This window comes from Mauremys reevesii, linkage group 1, assembly GCF_016161935.1.
Source record: "Mauremys reevesii isolate NIE-2019 linkage group 1, ASM1616193v1, whole genome shotgun sequence".
Taxonomy (NCBI): domain Eukaryota; kingdom Metazoa; phylum Chordata; order Testudines; family Geoemydidae; genus Mauremys; species Mauremys reevesii.
In genome coordinates, this window is record NC_052623.1 from 8,572,608 (window position 1) to 8,579,495 (window position 6,888).

Here is a 6,888-nt window from a genome sequence, read left to right on the forward strand (position 1 = left end):
ACCTCCAGAGAAAGGGAAGAGCTTAGAAGATTTAGAGAAAACTTTGTTTGCTAACATTCTGTCCAGCAAGATCTCACTTATGAATAGCTGGGATGTAAAATCCTCATTTCTATGTTGTTCTGTCTCTGTTGTCTCCACTTCCCTATTGTTTGTCTGTATAATCTCTGTCTGGTTCTGTGATTGTTTCTGTCTGCTGTATCATTAATTTTGTTGGGTGTAAAATAATTAAGATAGTGGGATAAATTAGTTAGATAATCATGTTACCCTACATTAAAATTGGTTGATTAAATTTCAGTAAAATGATTGGTTATGGTATAGCTACGCAGAACTCAAGTTTTATTATATAGTCTGGAGTCATTCAGGAAGTAAGGGCAGGAGGGAAATTGGAATCATGTTTGAGTCAGACCTGGGAAGGGGGACACTGAGGAAAGAAATTGAAATTATTGCTTGCTGGAAGTTCACCCCAATAAACATAGATTTGTTTACACCTTTGGACTTTAGGTATTGCTGCTCTCTGTTCATGCGAGAAGGTCCAGGGAAGTGAAGGGGTGAAGGAATAAGCCCTCTAACAACATCATTGGTGGTTCTTCACTCCTCACACAAGAGGTTTCCTCGAAACACCTGAGGAACAAAGACTGAATTGCTGGACCCAGGCTAAAGGGATTTCTAGTCTGTGTATGGAAACCTCAGAAACCCGAGCTGCAAATCAAATGTAGCTTGTGCCGTGAGAATCTGCCAGATGGTTTGCGATAAACTGCTAATTCATAATCAATCTAACTAGTGTGTTTAACTTAGTTTACCTTTTTCCTGATTTTCTAGGTCATCTTCTTTGATCTGTTTGACATCCTTTAAAATCACTTGTATTCTATCTGTTGTAGTTAACACACTTGTTTTATGTTTTAATCTAAACCCAGTATCCATTTAAGTGAAGTGTCTGGGGTAAACATCTCAGCTTGGTTACCACAAATGTGCATTGTCCTCCCCACATTGAGGGAGTGGCAAACCGGGTAACAAATTCATACTGGTCAGAGTCTGGACCAGGGCAGGACGGTCCAGCTCTGGGGTCCTAGGCTAGGGATCTGCTAGTTAATTTGGCTGTAGCCTCTCTATTGTTGGTTCATGTAGTGGCTGGTCAGAGAGCCTGCATGTAACTGCAGCTGGGTGTGTCTCTGTCTCTGTGAATGCTGGAGAAGTAGTTGGACTGGAAGTGGGTCTGCAGCTTCTCCCAGCAGCACACTGAGAGAGGGAGCCAGGGCTGGGGAGTCAGAGGGCTCAGTGATACCCCAGTTCCAGGTTGAACCCTAGGAGGAACCAATCACACTTTGCTCCTTAGCTGCTTCAATTTCCCATCATCCTCTGTTCCTTTATCCGCACTCTCCTTCCCCATCCCTGGCTGCTCCTATTCCAAAAACTTGTTGGTCACCAGTGTCTTCTCCATGCTCCCCAGTCAATCCTGGCTCCCACAACATCTGATCTACCCCATGCTCCTCACCGCTCTTACTGTGCAGGGGGTGAGGTGCCTCTCGTCACTCCTTCTCCCTTGGCTGGGGGGTAATCAGTGACTGTGTCTCACTGGTGAGAAATCTCACAAGTGGAAAATGCCAAGGGAGGCACCTGTGTGGCTTCTCTCGTTATACCCATACACTCTGCGTGGGGTATGGGTACACAGGAACAATTTGGAAGCTGAGAAGTATGCACATTATATAATGTTAGTGGGTTAACTCCAGGATACATGAGAGCCTAGATAAATACAGATGGCCCGTGCAAGAATCACTGGTAGCTGATTGAAACAGTGGGCCCCTGGAACACAGATGTTAAACCCAGGACACTCTGGGACCATTTTCTAGACAGCTATGTTAGCCATTAATGGCAAGGGCTGTACTAGATTTCATGGGCTGAAGTCATTTTTTTTCTAACCTAAAATGTTAATTCATGCAGTGCCTCATGGGATCCCTCAGTCTTCTTAAATACACACCTAGTATAGCGTTTTCAAGGTACCATAGTCACATGAGAACTTCTCCTCATAGGATTAAATTAAACATGGTCAGAAGAGAAAAAAATAGCTTCAGTAAACTCAGGCACAAGCTTGCAGGCAAAATGAGTCCAGCTGACTCCTGGGGACATGTTTGTAGATTCCAAGGACCATTGTGATTATCTGGTCTGAATTTCTGTGGAGTACAAGCCAGAAAAATTCCCCAAAAATTGTTACTAAAGCAGATTTTTTAGAGAAACAGTCAACCCCAATTTAAAAATTCTCTGTGAGGGAAAATCCGCCAAGAACCGTGGTAAATTGTTCCAATAGTTATTCTCACCATTTAAACAATGTATGCCTTATTTCCAGTCATAACTGCTTTAACTTCAATTGACAGCCATTGAATCATGCTATGCTATGCTGAAAAGCTTATTAAATATTTCTTCCCAGTTTAGGTACCTATTGACAGTTATCAATTCACCCCTGAACCATCTTTGTTAAACTACATAGATTGAGTTCTTTGAGCCTATCACTAAAAGGCAGTTTTTCTAATCTTTTAATAATTATTGTGACTTTTCTCTGTACAACATATACAACAATATATCAACATCTATCTATAGTTGTGAATATCAGAACTGGACAAAGGGCCAGCAGCAGTCACACTAGTGGCAAATATAGAGGTAAAATAACTACTCTACATATCGTTGAGATTCCCAGGATCACACTGGCTCTTTTTGACTCAGAGTCACACTGGGAGCTCGTGTTTAGCTAATTATTCCTTCACTTCCCCAAATCTTGTTCAGAGTCATTCACTTCCCATAAGAGTCCCCCCTCATGTCAGCATTGCCTACATTTTTTGTTCCTAGACGTAGATATCTACATAGCTATATTAGAACACACATTGTTTGCTTTGACCCAGTTTACCAACCAATCCAGATTGCTCTGAACTGTGACCTGTCCTCTTCATTATTTACAATCCTCTATTTTTTGTGTCATCTGGAAACTTCATCGATATTCAGGCGTCAGAAGGGTTAGCAGCTGACTTGTTGACATGTGTCAGTTAACACCTGTACTTATGCCTCAGACAAAGCTGGGTATCTGCAAAATGTGTCTCACCAAAAGAAAAAAAGGAATTAACAGAGGTGCAGACCTGTAGCCCTAAAGACCAAGACCTTTGTGCCATTTGTGCCCATACTGTTGAGCACAAAGTCTTAGCACAGTATGATTATGTCTGTTTCCATGGAGGAAACAGGGCTCCTTTCCAACATAAGAATTGCATTGTGGATCAGACCTATGCTCCATCAGGTTCAGTGTTCTTTCTCTTACAGGGACAGCCACAGGTGCTGCAGAAGAAGGTGTAAGAAACTCAACAGTAGATGCATGGGAGCCGGGGGAGGGCGTGACCTGACCTTCTGTAGCTTGTTGCCTGAGAGCTTGAGATTGGCTTGTGCTCTGAAAGACTTTGGCATCTAGGCTGTCTAAAATATGTATTTACCTGTAACTATTGTAACTGGAGAGTCTCAATTCTTGATGAGGTTCAACAAGGAGAAGTGCAGAGTCCTGCACTTAGGATGGAAGAATCCCATGCACTGCTACAGACTAGGGACCTAATGGCTAGGAAGCAGTTCTGCAGAAAAGGACCTAGGGGTTACAGTGGACGAGAAGCTGGATATGAGTCAACAGTGTGCCCTTGTTGCCAAGAAGGCTAATGGCATTTTGGGCTGTATAAGTAGGGGCATTGCCAGCAGATCAAGGGACGTGATCATTCCCTCTATTCAACATTGGTGAGGCCTCATCTGGAGTACTGTGTCCAGTTTTGGGCCCCACACTACAAGAAGGATGTGGAAAAATTGGAAAGAGTCCAGCAGAGGGCAACAAAAATGATTAGGGGGCTGGATCACATGACTTATGAGGAGAGGCTGAGGGAACTGGGATTGTTTAGTCTGCAGAAGAGAAGGATGAGGGGGCATTTGATAGCTGCTTTCAACTATCTGAAAAGGGGTTCCAAAGAGGATGGATCTAGACTGTTCTCAGTGGTAGCAGATGACAGAACAAGGAGTAATGGTCTCAAGTTGCAGTGGAGGAGGTTTAGGTTGGATATTAGGAAAAACTTTTTCACTCAGAGAGTGGTGAAGCACTGGAATGGGTTACCTAGGGAGGTGGTGGAATCTCCTTCCTTAGAGGTTTTTAAGGTCAGGCTTGACAAAGCCCTGGCTGGGATGATTTAGTTGGGGATTGGTCCTGCTTTGAGCAGGGGGTTGGACTAGATGACCTCCTGAGGTCCCTTCCAACCCTGATATTCTATGATTCTATGATTCCATGAAATCCCATGTAAATGTCCAAATCCTTCCTGATTCTTACTTAGCTCATGGCCTCAACTACCACTTGTGGCAACGAGTGCCTCAGTCTAGTTAGTCTTTGAGTGAAAAAAGCATTCTTTTTTTATCTGTTTTGAATATGACATGTTTCAATTTAATAGAATATCCTCTTGATCTTGTGTTATGAGACAGGGAGAACACATTCTCAGTCTACTCTCCATGAGTCAGTATTTTACAGACTTTTCTCATGTCCCCTCTTATTCATCACCTTTATAAGATAATAACCCTAGTCTTTTCAACCTCTCTCCATATGAAAATTTCCCCAGGCCGGTTACAATTCTCATTGCCCTTGCCTGAACTGCTTTAGTATGCAACATCCTTTGTGAGAAGAGTGACCAGTACTACAAAGAGGAGTCCAGAGGAGGGTGAAACACTGACTGACTGATCTCATTGCATTGTATTTTCTGTATGATTCCCCATCCCACTCCTCCTGGATCCTAATGTTTTGCTTAGTCTCTGTCCATGCTTGCACTGTGAGAAGGGTTTCCCAGAGCTGTGTACCATGACGCCCAAGTCCCTGTCATACAATTAAATTAGAACCTTCCCAGGTGTTTGAGGACTTCAAGCATTTTCCTCCAATGGGCAAACGCGTTGCTGTTATTGACGTCGAAGTTTCTCTACCATCATGCTGCCCAGTCACCTGGCTTGGTTAGCTCCCTCTGAGGACTTCTCTGGACTTGACTATGACCAAAATAATCTGGTGCCATCTGTAAATCTTACCACCTCACTACTGTCCCTCTTTTCTAGATGGATAATAACTGTAGAATATTTACCCTACTAATGGTTATAAACTGTATAAACCCCCTTGATTTGCTTCTCTCCCTCACAGGCACCTTGAGCATTTCTTAGCCCAACTGATGCATCAATCATCTCATGGCAGCTCTCAACCTTACCCTCTCTGACCCTTCAACCTTCATGCTAACGGGAATCGATGGCCTGGAAATTGTCCACATCTGGATTTCCATCCCTTTCTCTACATTCTACATTATCAGCCTGTTTGGAAATTTCACAGTTCTGTTTGTTGTAGGCAAAGAGCAGACCCTGCACAAGCCGATGTACCTGCTCATCTGCATGCTGGCGCTCACAGACATTGGTACATCTACCTCCATTGTGCCAAAGGCACTGTGTATATTTTGGTTCAATCTGAAAGGCATTACTGTGTGTGGCTGCCTCACCCAGATGTTCTTTCTTCATGCGGCTACTACTATGCACTCAGCCGTCCTCGCGACAATGGCCTTTGATCGCTACATTGCCATATGTAACCCTCTGAGATACGCCACCATCCTCACTAATGTACGAATAGTTAAGCTAGGGCTAATGGGTCTGATAAGAGCTGTTCTCTTCATTCTACCCCTACCCTTGCTCCTGACCAGGCTGCCATTCTGTGCCAACCATATTATCCCCATACATACTGTGACCATATGGCTGTGGTGAAGATGTCATGTGGGGACACCACATTTGATGGGATTTATGGCTTAGTGGTAGCATTCATAGTCATCGGGTCTGACCTGACGCTCATTGTCCTGTCCTATGGTCTGATCATCAGGGCCGTCCTCAGAATCTCCTCCAAGACAGCCCACCAGAAAGCCCTCAACACCTGCACAGCCCACATCTGTGTAATGCTGATGTCTTATACTCCCTTCCTCTTCACCTCTATGACACACCGGTTCGGTCAGGACATCGCTCCTCATGTTCACATCATCTTAGCTAACCTCAACTTTCTTGTCCCCCCCATGCTCAACCCTATCATTTATGGGGTCAAAACCAAAGAGCTTCGTGACAAAGTGAGCAAATACTCCTGCAGAAGGTGATCGGTGGGGGACACTGACTTTAAGCCTGTATGACAAGAGGGAGAAACTACATCTCCTTGTTAATCAAGGGTGCTCTGTCCCAGTTTGGCTGAGCTCAGCATTGTGGAAGTTCACAGTCTGAGAAGTTCCTCACACCTAACATATTATCACTGCAGGCAGGTCCCTGGGTAAATGGAATAGGAGTGGGGCCTGACACCCTTTTGCTAGCCAGTTCCCGTGGGGTAGTGCAGAAGCCGGGAAAGTTCACTACAGTAGTTCCCCACTTACACTTGGGAACTGGGAGAAATTGATGGGTTGGATTTCAGTGACATTTATATATGTGTGTAACTTGTGGAATCTACATAAAATGATAAAAGCTGAAATGTGTATCTTTGGGGAATATTACATTTCTGCGTGGGATGGCTTCCAGAGACTATATCATATTAAACCTTTTTCCTTTCCTATTTTATTATGGGGTTAGAGCAGTAAACCTGACATTTTTTATTTGGCCTATAGAACATATTTGATAGCAAATTAAAACTTTGTCAAGAAAGATTCCTCTCAGATTCAGTATTTAGACACAGTGAAGATACCCATAGAAATGATTCTCCTGAGCAAAAATGCTGACAAATTTACGACCCTTCAGCATTACAGAAATTAATGGAAAATTTTAGTTTTGTTTTTTATCATTGTGCACCAAAGAAATGTTGTGGAAATGGTAAATGCTGTTTCAAAACTGCTACAATCC

The 6,888-nt window shown here is 43.4% G+C and overlaps 1 pseudogene; it reads left to right on the forward strand.

Moving 5' to 3' along the window:
- Window positions 1-5,223: 5,223 nt before the first annotated feature.
- On the forward strand, window positions 5,224-6,161 carry LOC120395553 (annotated as a pseudogene).
- The last annotated feature ends 727 nt before the right edge of the window (window positions 6,162-6,888 follow it).